Source organism: Galleria mellonella, unplaced genomic scaffold (genome assembly GCF_026898425.1).
Source record: "Galleria mellonella isolate WM207_F2 unplaced genomic scaffold, CSIRO_AGI_GalMel_v1 utg139, whole genome shotgun sequence".
NCBI classification, from domain to species: Eukaryota; Metazoa; Arthropoda; class Insecta; order Lepidoptera; family Pyralidae; genus Galleria; species Galleria mellonella.
Window position 1 is genome coordinate 6,000,362 of NW_026441995.1, and position 23,606 is coordinate 6,023,967.

Below are 23,606 nucleotides of genomic sequence, written 5' to 3' on the forward strand. Positions count from 1 at the left end.
AGGGAAAGGGATTGTTAGTAATGAAGACTGAGAATCTTATCGCTAGCAATATACTCAAGCAGGTCGATCTCCTCGCGGTTCTCCTGGAAACTATTATGATTAATTCCTGATGAATTCATCATGATGGGCTAACTGGCCTGTTTTCATTCTCATCTATCACCCTTCACTGGTGCTCCGCCAGCGTATCCCGTTAGTGCAGGCGGGGTTACCATACCATTTTCACCCATAAAAAAAAAGTTTTTTCATTATTTTGTTATTACAATATATCTACCTAATTGGTTCCATTACAGGTTAATTTATTTTTTGGTATAAGGATTTCTAAATTGACTCTTTCCTTTCATGTCGAAGAATATTGGCAATTATAAGATGAATCTGTATAACACAACGTAACGTTTAAGGTTTTAAAAATGAAACCAGTTATTCAATCAGATATCAGTATGTACAGTTATTATATGTATATAAGTGTTCATATTTTATGTATATGTGTTTATATCTTTACGCTTAATATACATTTTTCATACCACATATATGACAAATAAGCATACAGCCTGTTTGATGGTAAACGGTCACTGTAGTCTATGGACGCCTACAATACTATGGGTATCACGTGCGAGTTGCCGACCCAGAAGAAACCTTAATCTACTCTTTTTGAAAAACTTTATACTGTAGTCTCTAGGTAAAATCTCAAAATTTAATTAACGGGTTCTTACTGCGATTATTTAATATCGTCGCACTCAAAGCAAATAAAATAAATGTGGTAAGAACTCGTTTAATTATGAATATTGAAAATAATAAATAGAATAACATTGAATTCTGAAATTATTGAGTTTAATTAAAATTTACTATATCGTTATATATGACGCTGGCGTATTACTGCGACACTGTTTAATTGCTTATTATGGCCAAACGGGATGAATACTCATAATATAGTTTATAATGAAATTATGAATGAAGTCATTCATTTGCCATGGGTTATTATAATGAAGTTGCGTGTATTATTAATGAACTGTAGTTTACACATGAAATTTTTTCGAGTTAGAATTAAAATAGTTATCTTTTTATTGATTCCAAATAAATTTAATGCTAGAAACCTACATTAGTAGCTCATGTTTGCATTTTAATATATTATTTTAATTTAAATTCTTCAACGAGTAAAATATAAAATAAAAATAATAGAAATGATAAAGTGGTAGCCTCGCCTCTTACGTTATTATTTTAGAGGGTTAAGATGTTATGATATGTATTAGAGTTGCACTGAGAATTTTATAATTTCAACATACTCCAGATCAGACAATAAAATTAAAACCATTAAAAAAAATCAAAATGGTATCCTAACCCCTGTTGTATTAGCGAGAGATGATGGGTGAGGATGAAGTCAGTTCAATTGACTGATCGGAATGAATTCACCAGTAACTGATCACGGATTTCCAAACGAATTTGATGTACATAAAGGGAAAGTCATAGTTGCCCTATTATTCTGATGATGATGATGAATTCTGACAGTTATCAGTCACACCGTCTTTTTTGAATCCATTATTCCACTAATTTATTTATTTATTTTTTTTGGAAAAACGTACAGCTGAATTACAGTCAATACATAATTAAATTTATATCTATGTTAAGCCATGAATCGTTTTCACATTTGCGTAATGACAATGATCGGTTTTTATATATGCAAAATATATACATACACACACATACACATATATACACATACTATATATGTGTAAGTTTATAAACATATTTGGATGTTTGTATGTGCGTTCATCATGTGAGTAGACTTAATATATAGGATACTCTGTATACTGATTCTCGCAAGCGAAACCCCGGGATACATCTAGTTCTTATATAATTACAAATTACTACATAGGTAGGTCATAAATGCATCACATGTAGTGGTACTGGTATTGATAGGCACATTGGGCGGAAGCGTTCGCGCGGATAACGTCCCGGAACGCTACCGATTCCGCCGCCGCTGCACTGCACTGTACCGGTTCCGGTTCCGTTAACCGGATCTCGGACAAGTGAGTTTGTTTAATAATCTTCTTTAATTATGTCATATTGCTATCGTAGTAATTGTAAATTATTTGCTAGATACATTAAAAACTGAAAGTTAAAGCTAAATGCTAACACGAGAGATAATGTTATATAGTATTAAGTCTACCTGTTATATCAAATGTTTTTTGGTCAATAAAGAATAATTAATTAATTAATTATAAATATTTCAGGACGGTTTTATATTAATGTTTATTTTGTCAAATATATGTTAAAACTAACGTTTCTAGAACATGTATGAGATGGCTTTACGATGTGTTCAAAGTGTTACGAAGCAATTAGGTATATATATTTATCAAAAAGTATATTATGGCAATGATCAGTTTTAAATGTGTGAAGATAATATGATTAGCAATTATATTCGAAAATTTGTGCCACTATAACATGATTTCATTATTATTATTATTATTTTATGTAATAAGCTACGGAAAAGCGTTACCTCAATACAAAAAATTGATTTTAAGTGTTGTTGATTTAATTTCAACGTAAACATTTACAGTTTATAAAGTTGGGTGAATAAACAAAACAATCCACTATAAACGAACAAAGGTGTCATAAAGGGCTCTTTAAATAATAGTCCCCCCATTTTAGCTGATTGCTGTGTCGCTATGACCCTACACAATCTTTTGTGGGGACCTCTTTTGCTTATGGTGATGTTGACATCATCTCGACAAGTATGTTTTGGTTCCCACACGGCTTTGTAATCAATTTTGTGCTTACAATATGTATAAATTGTACAGTATAGAAAATACGTATCGTATTTTTATATCTAAATATACTTATACTAAAAAAAATATGCTTAAAAATATTGAGTATTGTATAAATAAAATAAATAGTACACGCTCACGAGTGCAATTTCTGATGGTTTCTTTTTTAATATAGGGTATTTGAAAATCCTAATGCTAACCTCTGATGGGATACAATTGTATTTTTTTTGTTACGATATCTATTAAGTATTTCATTCAGAACAGAGTTTAATAATTGTATTTTGTATCGAGAGAGTTCACTCTCGTGATAAATCCAAGTCGCAATTTTTTTTATGTCTTTTTAGTTTTTTTTTCTTTAGAAAAATCCAGGGGTCTACCATGAAATGAAATTCCGAATTTTTGGACTCATTTCATGTTTTTGTTTATACCGAAATCGGTACAGTAAATGAAGCTTAAGATTGGGTTCGTCATAAATCCTACAATAAAAGTCCAAAAGAACGATACTTTAACACTTTTGATACTTTTAAATGGTCTGTATTACCTAATTTTGACATAAAATTTTTGTTTCGATCGGTCCCTGTAATTTCGAAAAACATTTCATTGTAGGCCCTCAGGTCAGTCAATTTGATTATTTTTTTCGCAATAAAATTTATTTATAAAAATTTTAACAGTTTCATTACAGTTTATTTATGGTTTTTATATAATTAATTACATGTTCAATATAAATTCAATTGCTACTGATAAATCAGGAACAAATAGAATCGATCGGCGGTACATACGAGTGGCCATTAGTAAGACTGCAGGAGAGCTCCGGTCTCACGTGTCGAGTATTCTTCATTGGAGAGCTTTGTCTACCTCACTCAACTATAGTCACGACATGTCACTATACGTTTCATTCGGTCAATTGCTTTAAACGAATGAAAGGTGGGAAAAAGAATGTTCATTCTGTCAGGGTGGAAATCCAAGTTGCAAGATTTTTTTAATTCTGTTTGTGCTTTAATATCGTAATAGTTATTATGGCCGAAAATATATTTTTAGAATACTTAAAAGAATATTACAATAGAATTAGAATGTATAAAAATTATAAATTTACTACAAATTTATACGCCGGAAACAGCAGCACGTGTTTGGGATATTTACTATAATTTAACATAATTATTCATGTTCAGATAAATGGATTAAATTGAATTGAATTGAATACATACACGAAATTTTTATTTTAATATCTTGAATGTAAATATAAAGTATTTATAACTAGATTGTGCTATAAATATTATGTTTTTAATATAAAAATATACGTGACACGACGGCAACAGGATAAAATTAGATTTAAAAAAAAATCTTCAATAATAATCGACAGCATCTTTAAAAAATAGATATACGTATCATCACGTGTATAGAATCACAATAATGATGTTATAAACAATTTGAAAAAGTAGATAATTCATAAAATTTAAAATTTTCTCTAAGGAAATGGATCATAATCGTTATAATGATAACGTAAAAGTGTTTTTTAACTTTGGGCATTTTGATGTCTCAACTAATCATCCTACACGTTGGTATTGTTTGATATGGAGAAGAATGCAAGGCAATTTTTAAGATTGGCTGACTGAAAAAGATCTTTGTTAGAGATAAGTCCGCCCTTGCTCACAATATTTATAACTGTATTCACAATGTAATTTACAAGTGCAATAAAGAATATATATAGTCAATTAATGGGTGATTTTACAATTTACCGTATCACTGTACGATACGGCACGATTTTATTATCAAGATATTTGAGGTAGGAAGACAAAATATGCAATTGTATGAAAACGCTTTACTTTAAAAATTACTCCAATTTATGTAGAGAGATGAGAAGGTTTTAAAATAATTTTGTATCTTGTAATGAGATCGCAAATCTATTTTTTCTGACCTTTTACCAGCGTCAGTTTAGGTAGTTATAAAGAGCAGTAATTTGCAAAAGAATATAAGAGAATTTTCTAAGCGTTCACCATTCCCCATGATTCTTTCGAGCTCGTAACAAATGTACATAAATTACCATACGAGAGCACTTAACCGCGAAAATATGCAAAATTACTGGTAACATGCATCTCTCGGGCGCATATGTGCGCCAGTTATTAGGAAGAGTGGAGATTGTAATATGGGACTTTCAGTTCATAACGTCCAAATATGTTTCATGGATACCAACTACTCGTACCTATTAGGGGAAATGTTGCATGTTAAATATTAAATTTATTGTATTATGCAGAGTATTGGAGTTTCTACGTTACTACTAGTAGTAATAACATTAGCATGTAACTCTATGTATCTACATACGAAGTAGACACTACAATATAACTTATATAGAATTCATTTTATTCAGGGTTGCAACTCCAGGATCTTTATTTTCCATTCTAAAATATGTTGTTGACTTCTTTTTAAATATTATAAATTGATAATATAGTTGGCCAGTCATCATTCCGATATGAAAATCATAATTTGAATTTATTATATGTTCCAAAAATTTTGTTAGCATTAAACTTCCGACCAGTTTTCCGGTAATGGCATTGTTAATAGACTTAAATATTCGAAGAGATGGTGTTAAGCTCGTCGCTTAGTATTATGAATTTAAAAAGTTTTAATATTCATAGATATGACGCCAAGTTGACTGCCTATTTCATTTACCTTGAAGGGCAATCGTTGGGAATATTCATAGGCAGAAAAAATACTGTTTATGTGATGTCCATGGGAGCATCAATATTCTCAGTATTCATAGGCTAAAAAATATCTTTTATGATGTAATGTCCTAGATGTTCAAGACTACCTATATTGTCAGTCATTTTTTCATTATGTAGGCCATTGGATTATGTTATTCCAATAACATGGAAATTATTGCAAATTTTGCACGTCTTTTTTTATGAACATTACCTACTATATACATACATACACACATATATATATATATATATATATATGTATGTATGTGTGTGTATATATATATATATATATATATATATATATATATATATATATATATGTGTGTGTGTGTGTGTGTGTATGTATGTATATATGATTATTACTTGTACTGTAGTCTAATGTAGTTACGTACTGTAATTAGCTATTTATGAAGTAGTTCTATATCTATGGATATTTTAACATATAAAATCTTTGTCATTGTTAGTGAAACATAACGATCTATCCATGAGCCACTCATCGTATTCTCTCGAAACAGAAATTATCAAATGAACAGAAAATGAAGCTACTGTATACAGATATTTCAAGGATTATGGGTATTTTGTGTATTGATTGTACTGCACAATGCCGGATATTTTAAGTGGATTCGAGTACGCAGACTGCGGACATATAATTGCCGCTCTTGTTACATGCGTACTTGTTTGTACTTCATACAAAATTTCATTTGATTATAAACTCTATTCTGTAACAGTTATGATATTATATTGTTTATTAAGAAACACTGGAGTGATCTGTAGTACAATGTCACTCAATACATATTTCGAACGTCGAGTACTTTGTATTCGTGACGTATCTGATTTTAGAATCCAATCAGAGTGGGTTTTGAACAATTCTTATCTTCCGGTTTTATACAAAAGAGGGTCTCAAATTGATTTTCTTTGTTTTTATTTAAATTGTTTTACTTTGCTTCTGGTAAATGTCTTGGGATATATAAAATTCGTTTACGGCGTATTTATTACTAATTGTTTACTCGCGATTTTATTACCATGACTGAGAAATGTTCATTAACCAAGATAAAAGTATGTACATCTTATGTCTATCTCTAATAGCATAATGATTGATGATTGAGACGTTAAGAAATAACTTAAATTTACTCTCATCTATAATTCATGTATTATCTTCCAGCCAGCTCTATTCAAGGCCATATCTTTGACTTCCCTATACGACATGAGAACTAGTGTTTCTTTTAAAAATAAAACTGAGAAAATCTGTAATATAAAAATGAATCGCTGAATGTGTTGCTAAGTGTTGCAAATCTCGAAAACAGCTGAACCGATTTCACTAATTCTTTTTTAAAATATTCCTTGAAGCACGAGGATGGTTCTCATGGAAATTTTTTTTAAAAAACTCCCTGGAAAAGTCTATAACAACACTTTTCTATACTCCCATACAAATGATTCGTAATAATACTGAAAAATCCATTTGAATTTTAATACCATACCATAAAGTTCAAGTGTTAGTGGAGAGGTTCCAGGAAGGAAAAACAATTTAGTGACGTGGCAGGGCGTGTTTTATAACTTTTATTTTTTTATATAATGTGATTGTTGACTTGTTAACTTTCATTTTTCCTTTTTTATCTTACTAGCTGATCCGACGCCCCGAATAACAGAATAAGTATGAAAAAAAAAACTAAAAAATTAAAAATCGACTGTTAGGCGGTATGGAGTTCGCAGGGTCAGCTAGTTCTTTATAAAAAAAAAGAGTTATTTCGATAGTTATGGATCCCAAAATATGTGAATTAAAATCATCAAAATTAAAAAAATAAATTATATGGTCACATCAGAATAATTTATAGTTTGCTGATTGGTTGGTACAAAGAGAACTTTTTCAGAAACCGTGTGAAATATGTCAAGTGTAAAATTAGACAATTGAGATAGGTTCTCTGGCAAAGTTGAGCGGTGCACTTCTAAGGTTTGTTTCAAAGGTGCGCCACGAGAAGTCCTTAGTATGTGCCTCAGGCTTAGTCGTATTCGCGCTGCCCTCTAACGACTTTTTCAGGTACCATTGTAGAGTGCTGTTGTACATTTTTTATATAGAGAATGGAAAACCGGTTGCATTGACATACAAGTAATTCAAGATTCAAAATTCTATACAAAAGTAATAATAATTGTCTCGAAAAATGAAATAAAAGAAAATCAATTGCCACGGAATAAGATATGAATGAAGTAGTAGTAGAATAAAAATACTTATAGTAAGTATTAAAGTATGCGTTCCGAAATTATAGATATTTTTACAAAAAAGCAATTAAAGTTAGAATAATTTCCCCACGTTTGATTACAAATATCGCAGGGAGGTTAAAAATGAGCGTATAATTTGTTTGAATGCGCTCTATTTTCAGTGCTTCTTAACATCTAGAGCTTTTCATAACAATGACCAGTATATTATACGGTGAATAATTATACAGGTGTATGTTTTCAATTATTCTGGGATTCGTTATAGTACTCGTACAGGAGAACCGAAATATATAGTAAAGATTGACTACTAAATAATCAATTATATTGCCATATGGTTCCGGTATAGAATAGGTCATCCCTTCCTTTCCCATGGATGTCGTAAGAGATCCGTCAGAACAGAATCCCTCTTAAAACATCTCTAAAGCATGACTGCGGCTGCAAATCCACCTGCCAAGAGTAGAAATTACTAGCAAAACTCCCCAAAAGTGAGGCTTGTGTTCATCAGTGGATAGTTCAAGGTTGATATGATGATGATGGTGAATTAATTATATACATGTTATATTCTAACGTACACCATCTGAACGATGCATTCGAATTATACAGACGATTGAATCGATTAATCCTCGGGCGTGTTCGCAAACAACAAGCTCGTTGCACCGTCACGATGTGGTATGCATGAGCACCTTCGTCGGAGCTTTGTCACTTTATGTCATTTACATTTTGTAGAGTGTCGTTCGTATAATATATAAGGTTTCATTATTGTGCAATACTTATGGCATATTCAGCTACGTAATAAAATTATCTGGTTATTTATATGTAATTTGGAAGGCAACTGAGTGGAGAGGGTTGCTGATCAAAAATGGATGGGTTGATGTTTATAGACAGACTATAGACAGACATAGTACAGTATGGGACTTATTCCATCCCATACTAAGATCTCATATATTACCATTTCTGAGGAATACAACAATACAATTGTGTTATTTCTCTGCAAATGCAAACACACATGCAAACAATATGAGTATACATATTGTTTGCATGTGTAATATAATAATGTGTAATAAATGAAGAAGAGAGGTAAATGGAAAATTATCTAATTTTAATACATTAAAAAAATATTTAATACTTATGAAATATAATGAGTAATTTTGTAAATAAAAGTAAATACATTTTGTTTTAAATGCAATGTTTCAATAAAGATTGTATACAGAGATATTTTTATTAAAATTTCTTGGTGACTCCACAGCTGGGAACGTTTTGTTTTGTTTGAGGAGGGTGTCTATTTTATTATATTTTTTGATATCTTCGTCGTTATTATATATATATTTATTTTGAATCGATTTTAAATCGGACAATAGCTTGTCTATTCAAAATAAATGTCCATGATTTTTTTAATAAATGAATAAATAAAAATTCTTTATCACTCCCTTCAAAAAATGATACAGATTATAAAGATAAACAATATGTACACAAATAAAATAAATAATTAATTATATTTTAGTTTTATTTATATACAAGATATTCACCAGTGAGAGACTTTGTACAAAAGACGTTTACTTGGGTACCTCTGTCTCATTCGTGTTTCTACCGTGAAGCAGTTGTATTTGATTGGCTGTGTTTCCGTTTAAAGGGTACAGAGGAATAACACTTGAGTCCTCAGAAATGGTAATGCATGGGGGAGGGGGTATCATGGGCGAAATAGTATAGTTTGTTATGTTCATGCTGCTCATATCTATAGGTGACCGTTATCACTTTCCATCAGGTGGGCCGTAAGCTTGTTTGCCATTATACGAGTGTTGCATAAAAAAAAGATATTTGATGAAATTCATAATATAGTCACTTACTTGTGACATATATTTTGTATTATTGAGAATATTGAACAAGTTTGTCTTTTGTTTTAGCATCATTATTTCTCAGTCATTCTGTCGACTCGTCTGACAGAAAGTGATAAGTTGTTATAAAGTTTGCCTATAATTTCTCCGTTGAGTTAGGATCGGCTTACTACTTAACTACATAGTATTATACGATTAAAAACAACTTGCAAGTTTAAGTAACACTAATTCTGAATTGTTATTTATCGTCGCATACTATATTCAGAATTTTCAGTCAACTAAAAACGTTGGTATAATCAACGTACAAATCACGATGGTTTTCATTATCCGTAGAATCACAGAGACGATGTTAATTTATAAGGAATGCATGAATAGCTGAGTGTATGATTCTCGCTATGAGCACTTGCAGTTGGCTCAAGAGGCTCATTTGAAATTCATATAGTAGCCTCCAAGGATATAGAGCTACTGAACAGCATTTCTACATGAATAAAAATTATGCTTATGCTTTCTAAATTATTAAATAGGTAATAATTATTATTAGTATTTAAATTTACATTTATTTATGACCTTCGTAACACAAATATAATCATCATATCATATCAGCCTTTAACTGTTAAATATAAGCCTCGCCCTAGAGGGGTTTTGCCAGTAGTTGCTACGCTTGACAGACGGATTGGCAACTGCAGTTAGGATTTGGAGATATTTTAAGAGGGACGCTGCTGCCTATCCCTCACCCCTCTTAATTACCTCTTGCGATACCCATGAGAAAGGGTGGGGTGGCTTATTATATGCCGGGACTATAAATTTGGTCCCAGATTCAATTTTGTGTCGGTTTAATATAGGGAATCAATTTTTTTTAAATGGTTTAGCAATAAACTTCTAAGGACACGACTCAGATCGGGCTGTGTTCTCAAAGGTTTCTTGTTTGGTTTTGTATTACAAAGTATTATATCTTAATTGAAAGACAATATTACATAAGTATAGCTGCGGGTACCCTTAAGTAACTTTTATTTTATTTAAATAGATTATGATTTATGGTTTTATCATATTAACATATCAAGTGACTAAAGGGAATTAAAATAGCTATAGGTTCTGATAATGATAAAATATTTCACAGGGTGGAATCATTAGTAAACAAATCATTAGTATCCAAATTATAAGTAAATGAAAATTATATGTATCCTTTAACTATAACTTACTGCGTTTATTATTTTCGACAATGATTTCGATTTTATCTGGGAGTCTTCTTCAGGGTGAGTTCGACATTCGATTCGACCGACGCAGCGTCTCGCTTTGTACTGTAGATAGCAGCTTGCTGATTTTCGCATGATGTCGATTTCTTCTTGTATTTAGTTTAAGATATTAATTTATTCTCAAGTATACCTTGATACATGATTTTTTGTGAATTACGTGGGTAATAATATTTTGTTTCTAAATTTCGTTTAAAAACTAATGATTGATAAATATATTTTAATAATTTAAAATGTGATACAAATGTTAATATTCTTAATATTCTGTAGATATAATATATAATTTTTAATATTCTATATTATATCTACAGAAATTGTTGTAGGTAGTTATTTTATTTTTTATGCTATAATTCAAACTGTTCACTTTCTTTTAAATAAAAATATGCCTAATTTAGGTTTCTACTTTATAGAATACATAATTATTTATCTAAGGTAATAGTATATAAAATTACATATATGGTAACAGTAAACTCATTGGTAACACTACTTGAAAAGTCTCATAGATCTTACGGAGAAATAATAACAAACTACTTTATTAAAGGTCAAGAAATAACTTACCTATTGCGGTAGCTTCAATTGAGAGATAATAACAAAAGTCGAGTCGCGAAAAATGTATTTTATATTTATTATTAAAGCACTTCTCTTTAGGAGCTAATTCTCGTAAGTCGTTCGCTGGCTTAATGCGGATCCCCTTTGGTAGAGTGACGTAAATAAAATGTCATAAATGTCGACATACACGCTTTTTAGATATGATGAATAGTTAGTTATAATGGATAATGTAGAAAATATGTCGGAAATAGTGGCATTTATATAAGAGTAACACATATAAAGAAACAGAGTAAATATTTTTTGTGGTATCGAGTTGTAACAGTCTATTTTATTGGGCTATTAATGGAAACATTTATTGAATAGATCTTTTAGACTAGTAGTTATTTTTTATATTATTTATAGTCGAATCACACACGACTTTATTTTTGGTATAAGAATAATAATATATAACGAGATGAAACGGTTTTTAAGTAACCGTATTAGATTTGAATAGATAGGTACCTATTTGTAATTATTTTTCCTTGAATATTCTATTAAAATTTAGCGTTTAATAACTATTATGCAATAGCATGTCTGAAAACATATAACAGAGACTTATGAATAATTAATTATTAATTTTAATTATATTAATAATAATGTTTTTTTTAATGATTTAAGATGACTTAGGAATAGTTGAGTGAAATGACTTTTCGTTTCTATTTATTATTTATGTTTATGCAATATCATTGCATTTCTAATAACTTAATTTAATTTGTAATTTTAGTATATTTTATTAAAAAAAACATGGCACAGTGTTATATCATATGGCATGAAGCTCGACATTTGTATAAATATTATTGTGCAATTAAGAATAAATAAATAAATACAGAATGGAAACGAAAGAAGTATCTTTTTAAGGGAACCTCCCTTTGTGAAATTGAATATGTCTATCCTTGGGTCACACAAAAGAATTGAAGGTTTTCTGGTCATATACAAAAATTTTAAGTATCTCATACTAATTTGAAAGTTGCACGAGTTGTATTTTTTTTAAGGGATGCTAATGAAATGGTAACCTCGCCTGCGCTATCAGTGAGGAGTGATAGGTAATAATGAAAACGTAGGTCAGTTATCCCATCGTGATGAATACATCTAGAATGGTTGGAATTAGCACGATGGTTTCCAGGGGTACCACGTGGAGGTCGACCTAATAGGATATATTGCTAGCAATGGGACTGCATTACTAACATTCCTTTTTCCAAAATTATTTTTTGGTTGTAATATTTTTGATGATATAACACATGTTTGTGCAACAAATCCGTGTGCAAGCCGTGTATTTCCACGGCGATATTCGACAAAACGTCAGTAAAATCCGAAATTGTTGTATATCTATATATGATCAAAACTGTAAGCAAATATTTTTATATGACACTTTAATTCTTCTCTTCATAAAAAGCAAAGACGGAAACAAACGAACAAATACATTCACATTCATATTTACAATATTACTAAGAACTGTTGTAATATTATCTCATTTTAGTGTGACAATTATTATATCTATAGGTAATCTTTCTTTATGCTAAATGTTGGAAATAACTCCATTTTTCTAGGATTTCGTTTACTCTTCCATTAGCTAGCAGATATCTGTAAAGTGTTTGAATAAGGCAAATAAAGATTCCGAGTTCTTTTAAAACTTCCGATAATATTAGAATAGCATCTGTAAGGTTTTAAGAAAATCACTGCTATCCTCTGACATGTATATTTGAATTTCTTGGAAGATGTAAACTGATGGAACAAAAGATAAACAATAATAATACTACTCGTCCTCCATTATACTGCACTTTCACCAAAAGTTCCTAGGTTATATATTATACAGAGAACGTTTGTATTAAGTTTTATACATATTGTCCTATCAATATTATAAATTAGAAAGTTTGTAAATGTTTATTTTTTTGATTGAACGTTTGTTACTTAATTATGCTTAAACGACTGAATAAATTTGAATATAAGTTGGTACAATGTAAGTAACCTAACTTAAAACTTATTTTATATCACTGCAGTGACAAACAAGCATACAGCTCACCTGATAGTAAGCGGCTACCGTAGCCTATTTTAATATACATAACATATACTTTATATACTGATTCACGCGGATAGAACTGCAGAAAACAGTGATATTATACAAAACATGATTTTTTATAGTATACATATCACGAAAAATATCTCTGACTTTCCATAAGCGACTGTAACCATAAGTATCTTTACTGTTTTTAATATCTCTTCAAAGATATTATGAATATTTTTTTAATAAAATGCTTTTTTTTTATTTAAAATAAAATCTCTACGTTATGAATCTTAGTAATAACTTAAGTCAACGAGCCTTGTCGAAGTAAGACATTGGAATTTATTAACAGGCAGGTAGGAAGGTAATGAGGACGCCGTATTTTCATTTAAAATACCCCACCTTCACCTAAGAGGAATTCGGTATATCTCACTATTTACATAAAACAGTCGTATTCTCGAAAATTATGCGGGCATTCGAATGTTTTGATCGCGGAATCCAGATGGAGCCGGTATAAATCTCGCTTTGAGCTTGCTCGCATTCCTGGCAAGTTACCGAACAACAGTAATGAAGGTTTAATCTGCTAAATTCCTGTATAATCCGCTGGGATCCATCCGAGACTCGGCTTACTCTCTATGTATAGGTACAAAGCTGTATTGAAGTAGCGGAAAATGACTCAATGGTGTTGTTTAATATCTAGAATATCAAAGTTGCTACGGATTGTAAATTCTAAACAAAGTAAGCGATTCTCAAAGAGTATATTTAGGTATAGACACATTATAGATTGAAAATATATTATTCGAATTTAGATTGCAGAATCATGTGCCCATAAACTTGGTATGTCAATAACATTAATGATTGACGACACATTACGTGGAGCTATGAACTCATTAGAAGTTCGAATATATTTAATATTAGAATTTAGAATGCGGATTCGTGTTCCTACAAGTAGATTTTGAAGAATAGTCTTTTCTATTGTTATAAAATGAATATGGAACTAATATAAAACTAAACTCTATTGATTGAAAAAAATTATGATCGGTACAGAATTGATGACGTAATCGTTTAATATAGTTAACAACAATAAAAATACATAGGAATCGAGAATATTTTTGAAAGTAAACTTACGCACCAACAAAATTATATTGAAGTTACGCAAAGAAGTTTTATGGTGACAGAACGCTAACCTAATTTATAATTCGTGACCGTTACTATGTTTATAACTTGTGAAAACCTAAGGAGCTACTAACATAATGTAATTCCGTACTTTTATTCCCAAAACTTAACGAAGTTTTTGCACGTAGTCGTCGTCAAAGTACTTGCTTAAGTGTTGGCACAAGCTAATTTATCATATTCTTAAAATCTTGGCCGATGAGATTGCTTTCATTGCTATTGATTGGTGTATTAGATAAATAATTTTAACATTTTGGATTGGTGTTAAATTTGACAGGTGTCAAAGGTTTGGAAGTTACGTCGAAGTTGAGTGATTTAATTTTATTAGGTTAGGTAGATTCCTATAGTGTACCTAATTAGTTTTCCAATTTGAAACATAGTTTAGACAAACACTTGTTTATTGTATGATTTATAATAACAGTATTGATTAACACTTGCTCGAAATTATATATTAATCAATACCGTTATTTTGTACAATTTGTGTTTAAAATTTTAATACAATAAAATAAGGGATACAGAAACATTTTTTTTAAGCATACAGGTCGCAAACAAGAATACAGCGCGTCAGATGGTAAACGGTCACTGTAATTTAAGGACGCCTGCAACACCAGGGGTGTCACGTGCGCGTTGCTGACCCTGAAGTAATATAGTAACATAAAATAATATCATAGTCCTCAGAAATGGTAACGCATAATATGGCGGCATGGGTATGAAAAACACAGTAGGTTTTTATAGTGACATCTATGGTTTTTTTTAAATTATAGGAAAAACTTATCATTTGCCATCTGATAGGTTATCAGTTTATTTGTGATTTTAAAGTACATAAAAGAAAAAAAAATACACGCAAATATACAATCATTATAGCGTATGTGAATGTTGTTGTGGATATGTTAAAAGATCACGACTGAAATACCTTATGTTTCTTTCTCAAATAAAAAAATAACAAAAAATATGTAATCCAGTTTCATTTATTTACTCAAAAGTTATTTGTTTGCATTTCGCGGAGGTGTTATAAATTTTGATAATACTCTTCGCAGCCATTACAATTTGCACAAACGATGTCGCATTACGGGGTGGCTAAAAGCACATTTTAAAAGGCGCTTGAATAATTCGTCTACCTCGCGCTAAGCAGCGCTGCATCTTGTGCGTTGGAATTACAAACCATTTATCCATTTCACTTCACGGTCAACTTCTGTTAAACGTATTTATAATACTTATCTCTTTTTACGTTAAAAGCTTAAAGCTATTTATTTTAATAGTATTTATAACAGATTATTTTATATTTCTAAGTACAGACAATAAAAAACCTTATAGTATATAAAATAAATAAATATTTCGCTAAATATTTAAATTTTTTATTGTAACAATTGATAATAATGCATTGTTGTTATCTTTTGTTTTGTTTTATTACATTTAAAAAAAACTATGTGAAGATTTGTTTATTATGTCAAATATAGAATAATAAGTATATTTGTATGTCTGTATTAATAAAACTATGACTTTAATGTGTATATGTCTATTATTCATATCTATTCTAATAAAATAAAATTGTAATTGCTATCTTTTTTTTATACCACTTAGAATGGCAAACAAGTTAACAGCCCACCTGATAGAAAATGGTAACCGTCACATATAGACATGTGCAGTATCATGGACATAACAGAGTATACTGTTTCGCCCATGATAGCCCTCATGTGTTGCCATTCCTGAGTACTCAGATGTTATTCCTCTGTACCCTGTAAATTCACGCCATATCCCACCCTATCAAAGCGAAACACAGCCATGCATTACACAACTGCATTATGGTTGAAACACGAATGAGACAGAAGTACTCAAGCAAACGACTTTTGTACAAAGTCTCTCTCCCTCCGTCTATCTTATTTATTTATTATATCTTATTGTGAAAATAGCCATTTCAGAGAAAGTTTCAAATCGAGTAGTCGTTAAATTTTTCGCCCAACTAAAATACTTACTTGTCTCATCACAATTAATCGATTATGCCAATCATGAGAAACGTTTACATATACATTGTTTATTTTCAAGAAAAACATAGTACTGTTAATGGAATGGTTACTTTTAAAGTAATAGAACATGTAGGTAAGATTATTTAAGACTCTATGGGGCATAGACGTTAAGTCGTCCATTAAGAAAGGATTTTCTAGACGTTTCTCGGGAACTGAATAAAACGGGTTTCGCACGGGCAACAGCTGTATAAATCTATATAAATCTATGATATATAGGATATAATAAAATTCTATCAGTTAATGCCTTTTCATATTGTTTTCTGTTATTGTTAAGTGGATTAATTTCTTAGGTCATTGCACTTTATAACATTATGATACGATCACGTTTTTATAGATATCTGTCACGTAGGCTGCGAGTAGTGAAATATCAAATGTATTAAAAAATAGATTAATTAGTATCAAAAGTTACTTTGTGTTTATGCGTGCATGCGTGTGCACACGTGTGTTTGTAAACTATTAATATTTCTTTTCACACGTCACTGTCTCTGCAGGGCTGTAAGATGCTATTTTTTATTTCGCCTCAAATTGGGCAAAACATTGGTATTCTGATCCTATAACATTTCTACCCGTTACATGTACTGTATGTTTTACTGTACGATAATCAGGTTTAGTTAAAATTATTATAAGAACGCTCTCCAAATGGAATTAGTAATAGAGACATTCAATTAATTAATTTTAATTAATTTGTAATTGTGTTTAGCAAGTGTGACGACTGAAAACTAGCAACGCTGCCTCACGGGCTGCGGACGCCGGTAATAAAGTTACATATTGTGTTAACACGAATAATTTTGCTTTTTACCTACTGTCATAAAATACGCCCGAAAACCAGATAAGCTTACGTTCATGTTGGATGTAAAGCGAATGCCCTCGACGCGTAAATCCGATATAGCATATACCAAATATCTTTTATTGCCTTCCATTATATATTGTTTATATAGATAGAACTATTAATTATTAGTATTGGATTCATTATGTATTACTAGCTTTCATCTGCGATTTCGTCTAACTGGGACATGTTTACTGACTGGGATAAAAAGTAGCTTGTAATCATCTTCATCTCATATGGTACGTGCATACCAAATTTAATAGTAATTGGTTCAACCATTAAGGTGCTAACAGGTAGCAAACAAACTCTCTTTCATATATGCTATTAGTAAGGATAAGGCAGTAAGGGTTAAGGATTCATCTTATTAATTTTATTTTATGAATAACGATATAGTAATAATATGTATATAATTGTAATTCTCTATGAAATTATGGCATTAGTTAACTTTAGTTATTTCATTTCATTAGTCGTTTACCCGTTGCCCTAAGGTTGCAAGCTTTACTGCACTCAAACAATTGTATCGTTACCTTTAGTTTTGTTGCTTATTACCTATATTGTATATTGCAAATAAATTGTACTTATTCATTTATTTTATCATTTTAATGTTTTTTTATGCCTCTGAGGTGGCAAATAAGTATACGACCCACCTGATGGTAAGTGGTTACCGTTACCGTTAATGTAATCATTTTGCCTTAATTTTTTAAGCTACTTCTAAGAGGAGGAGGTTCTACATTTTGTATGTTTATTTTTTAGGTACGTTTATGATTGAAATAGCTTTTTTTCGGAGAAAATCTTTAATTTTATTAATAATACAAATGTATTTTTAGATGTGGTAGTTTGTTGCATTAGGAGGCTTAAATTGCTTAACCATAATCAAAATAGACATGTCATGTTAACGATAAGATGGATCTTTTAAGATTGTAGACAATATATTATTAATTAAGATCTTTATGACTTTTCACTTTTTTTTTGGGGTAAAAGCGTTAAGATCTACTAAAAGTGTACTTGGTTTAGCTTTCATTTTATCAAACATACTTGAATTCAAAGTTGCAGCGTACAATATTATATGTATATATAACTCTTAGAGAATTCTTAGTGTACGAATTTTACTCGTCTCCGTTAAATATGTCACACAGTACCTACTGAACATTTTAATTTCGCGGATGGAGATTAATTCGATAGCACAACATACAGTACATTCACTTTTGAAATGATTAAAAATCGTTTTGATTTTGTCGGCTGAAACTTCAAAGCGTTATCATATCACGCTGGACAAACGAATAGTGTCGGTAGATAAAACAGTTGTTTATCACAGTTTATTCAATATTTTTTTTATAGTAATGTTACTAAAATATTATTGGGAGTTAGTAGGGATAATAAAAGGTTTTATTCCATATCGCAATACATTTTTTTTTATGCTACTGATGCTACAAATATTGAGTAAAATGTAAATCGGTTTGCATAATATACCAAGAGACTAATTCAAAGATTTTTAAGTCATTATTAAAATCTGAGTGTTACTGTGCTGCCTATATAATATACATATGTACTATTTAAATAGATAAACAATAAATTTATTTCGACCTTATTTGTACTTTGTACTGTCTCTAATGAAATATTTTTATTATTTATATACGCGACCGGTTTCTAAACTTCATCTTCAAGTGTGAATTTAGCATAAATTGATGTTTGAATGTTGTTGTTGAGGTTATAGTTTAGTATCAATAAAAAATTGGTCCTGTATAAAGGTATACTGGGCATTTTTTTTAGGTTTTCATTGGACAATTACAGGTTAATTAATTTCTTTCTATGGGTGAGTCGTCAGCTTGTTAGCCATCCGAAGTTGTATAAAAAGGATAATTAATTAATGTATAAATAATATTTATTGTATGTAATCTATAGACTAAAGTGGGAAGGAGAGTTTGTACAAAAGTCGATTGCTTGGGTACCTCTGTCCCATTTATGTTTCAACCGTGAAGCAGCTGTGTTTGCATAGCTGTGTTTCGGTTTGAAGGGTAGGATATGGCGTGAATTTACTGGGTACAGAGGAATAACACTTGAGTCCTCAGGAATGGCAATGCATGGGGGGTATCATGGGCGAAACAGTATACTCTGTTATGTCCATGGTACTGCTCATGTCTATAGGTGACGGTTACCACTTTCCATCAGGTGGACCGTCAGCTTGTTTGCTATTCTAAGTTTTATAAAAGTATATTAAAAAGTAATTTTCGCACACAATAAGAAGTATATAATTATACAAAAATTGAATTAAGAAATTGAATTTTGAAGGCATTTAAGACACACATACACAAAAGTTATTTAAGAATAATAATAAAAGCTAAAAACTTATTTCATTAGGTAATAGTATATCAAAGGGTAAAGGTGCATCTATAAAAAGGATTCTTTGTGTTGACACCTCGACTTGCATTTAGATAATTGCGGGTAGCGTCAGTACTTTGTTGGTTGGCGCTTTTGTAGTGGCCGTCAGCATAGTTCGCGCTCTTTGAAGTGCATAATGACGGCACGCATTACGGTTACATTGTTCGATGTCAGCGTGTGGTTTGATGATCCATGATTTGATGCGTTCGTGCTTGTCTGGGTGTTCATTAAAATAATGATACGTAAGCTCGATATGATGAAGTTTTGATGCATCTCTGTACAATGGGTTTGTATGTTTTTATTGTTTTTTTATATCTATAGATTATCTTGTTAAATCGATTGCTTTGACTACATCGATTAATTAGTCAATTACGGAGAATCGTTATTTTCTTTTCTTTAGTTTCTTAACAAAATCTTAAAAAAAATTATGATAATCAAAAGAGAGATATGTAAAACAGAAAACTTTTTTGTAACAAATTTCATCGAAATTGTAGAGTTGTTTATATTATATATTAACATAAAGTATAAGAATAAAATAAGTCTGTATATACTCGTATTACTAATTGTAAATAACGTATATTACCTTGATATACCATTTAGAAATTACTTCTAAAATTCATGCGTAAGAAGTAGCGAGGGAAAGCGAGTTTAATATAATATTTACAAGAAATAATATATATGGGAATTTAATTTGTAAACTTCAATAACAAACTAGAATTCTTTGTGTTTAACTACATAAAAGTTGTTTACTGGTAAAAAATGCTGATGATACAGCGTGTGCTAAAAAGCAACTCAAATATAAAGCACGACCCAAAATAATGACGTCGTAAATCGTGGGCGCTACACCAAAATGCGTTTCGGAAGCGCGAAACTGTATGCACTCATGCATATACATTTGCATGTGCAAATGGTACAATGCATAGTATGTTCCGAACCATTGAGCGTATTAAATCGATGAGTGGACAGTGAACTGATTTCCCTGCCATTGGGCCCGATCGTTGCAATACGTTTTCTCCGCACAAAGTGTATGAGCTTTGAAATTCTCACACTTATAAGAATATTTTTTACATAGACAAATAATGTTTGTAATTTGTAATTACGTATCTATTTTTTACATAGATGAATAATGTTTGTAAAACATTAGTAATTTAAATTAAAACAGTATATAACAATTAAATGTGTATAATTTTCAAAAGTACGATAATAGTAACATTAATGATGATAATTTGTAATGGAAAAATGGCTTTTTACTATCGGAAAATGGCTTTTTACTATCGGTAATTTTTTTATGTTACTTAGAATGGTAAACAAGCTGACGGCCCACTTGATAAAAAGTGGTAACTGTCGCCTATAGACATGAGCAGTACTATGGACATAATAGAGTATACTGTTTCGCCCATGAAACCCCCTATGTGTTGTCATTCCTGAGGACTCAGGTGTTATTCCTCTGTACCCTGTAAATTCACTGCCATATCCCACCCTTCAACCGAAACACAGCTATGTAAATACAACTGCTTCACGGTAAAAACACGAATGGAACAGAGGTACCCAAGCAAACGACTTTTGTGCAAACTCTCTCTCTGGTATTCTGTCTGACTGGTGTCTGGTGGTCTGTAAATTAAAAAATATTTCGTATTTAGCTTCAGTTGTTTAAGTATATTAATTAATTAAAAAATATGTAAAATTGTTTAAATAAGTTTACATTTTGATAGATGACTCTGCTGGTTATATCGTATAAATTCTTTTAACGAATTTTACAGATAAATTTAGAGAATGACATTCAGAATCGGCCCCATTGTTAGTAAATGGCATGCCGCTGTTAATCCCGGCTACACGGGAAACAGTGGTGGAAATGTATAGCGCTTTGGTCCCGTATTAATAATTATTCGCATAAAACCATACAATAATTGGGTCAACGTCGTTACAGTTGAAAAACAGAGCTGCATTTCGTGAACGAAAACGCCGAAACGAGCAACAATACAATGTTTATTAAAAACACATTGTTAACAAAACTGAATTGTCTGCGCGAACAATTGTTGATGAAAGCAAACAGTCGACGAGGCGCGGGCGTAATCCAATTTCCAATTATTATTATACAAACGGATAGCCTTGTTATTTGTCGATATATCGATAGATGCCTATCGATATCCACGATGTCGACAGGCAGTAGAATCAAATATATTTACTAATAGTGAATTTGTCGTTATGGGTGGTTAAATTTTCAAATTAAAAGTTTCATAAGTACACATTATACTTTAACGTAATAATTACTGGTTTAACTTACGTGTAATTAGATTGAAAAAGCTCGACTAGTTTCGGCACCTATTCGGAACCTTTAATAATGAAATTTACACTTTAGTTAAACCGATAGTTATTAATTTATTAAAATTCTTTTCTATCAATTTATCTGTTTTTCAACAGACTTCAAAAAGAAGGATGTTCTCAATACGCTTTACGCTTGTAATTTTTTTTTTATGTTTGTTTCTTCATAACTCCATCAGTTGTAAATCGATTTGGAAAATTATTACCTGAAAGAGATTTGAGCCATAGAGATTTTTTAAAATGAATCAGTAGTTTAGTTTTTAAATGAAAATAACTCTTTTTGCCACAATTGAATTCGGTTTTTTTTTTATGGAACTTAATCATTTTATAACTACGAGTATAAATGCGCAACTACGTCGCCAACTCTGGATCAATTTTCACAATTATTTTTACAATTCAAAGAGGTTATTGCCTTTTTACTTTTATTTTAATTTTGTTATATTTTTATTTGTAAGGGAAAAAAAATATTGTCATCGAGTAAAACCTATACGTAAACATGCATTATTTACATTGTAGGGTATCTACAGATCAAATCTACAAATCGTTTTAATGTATCCATGGAACATTTTGTTGTTTATCGGTTCTGATCAAGATAGAAGTTGCTTTTTTATGAAGCAATTAATAATTAATCAATCACCTTCTTGGTAGTTCAATAATGTATAAATAATGACGTCACGAAAAATGCCACGTCGAGAATGTCGCGGGTACGATTAAGTGATTCGAGTACCTTTTTTATAAATCCATAATTAAATATTTTATGGACAGATTCACTGTTTACCTTTTTCATATCTGTCGAACTGAAAGGTAAATAATGAATAAAATCCATTAGAGAATATCCATATTTAAGGGGGATTTCATAAAACCTTTTATCTTTTGTAGAGATTGCGAGAGCCAGTAGCAAAGTGAGGAACATCGGTAATTTAATGCATGGACTTTTATGTTTGTATTTTCATACTAGGTCTCTTATAAGGTAGGCAGAGAGAACTAACTGTCAGAGTTTTCTCACTTTATGTGATATACTAATTTTAGCTAAGTTTATTGTAAATATTGTATAATGCACCTAATATTATATATTTCACGAAATTTCTAAAAAGAAGAGGTTAATAGTTTAGATCTTAATTTTGTACATATTTTTTCGATTTTTCGAGATTTATAAGACGATTTGCATGATTCTTTTGAAATAAAGAATTTCACTTTCAGCATGATTCTATAAAAAAATTGGTAAATGTTTATTCTGTTTTACTTTTTTGACGATTTGGCTAAGTTGCATTGACCACAGTCACACTGACCGAGGTCACTAACAAGAAAGTGTATGTAGTAGTTAGTTTAGAATAAATTGCTAGAAATTTTAAAATTTACTCTGTAAAAAATAGTGACTAAACTAGTGGTCGCCCCGTGGTCGAAATTCGACCATAACATATATTGTAATAAATTAATTTATTATGGTTATGTTTGACGTTAAGACTATGGACGAATAATATTAAAGACAGACAATATTAATATATTCTCAAAAGTGCTAAAACCTATAGTGGAGTAAATTA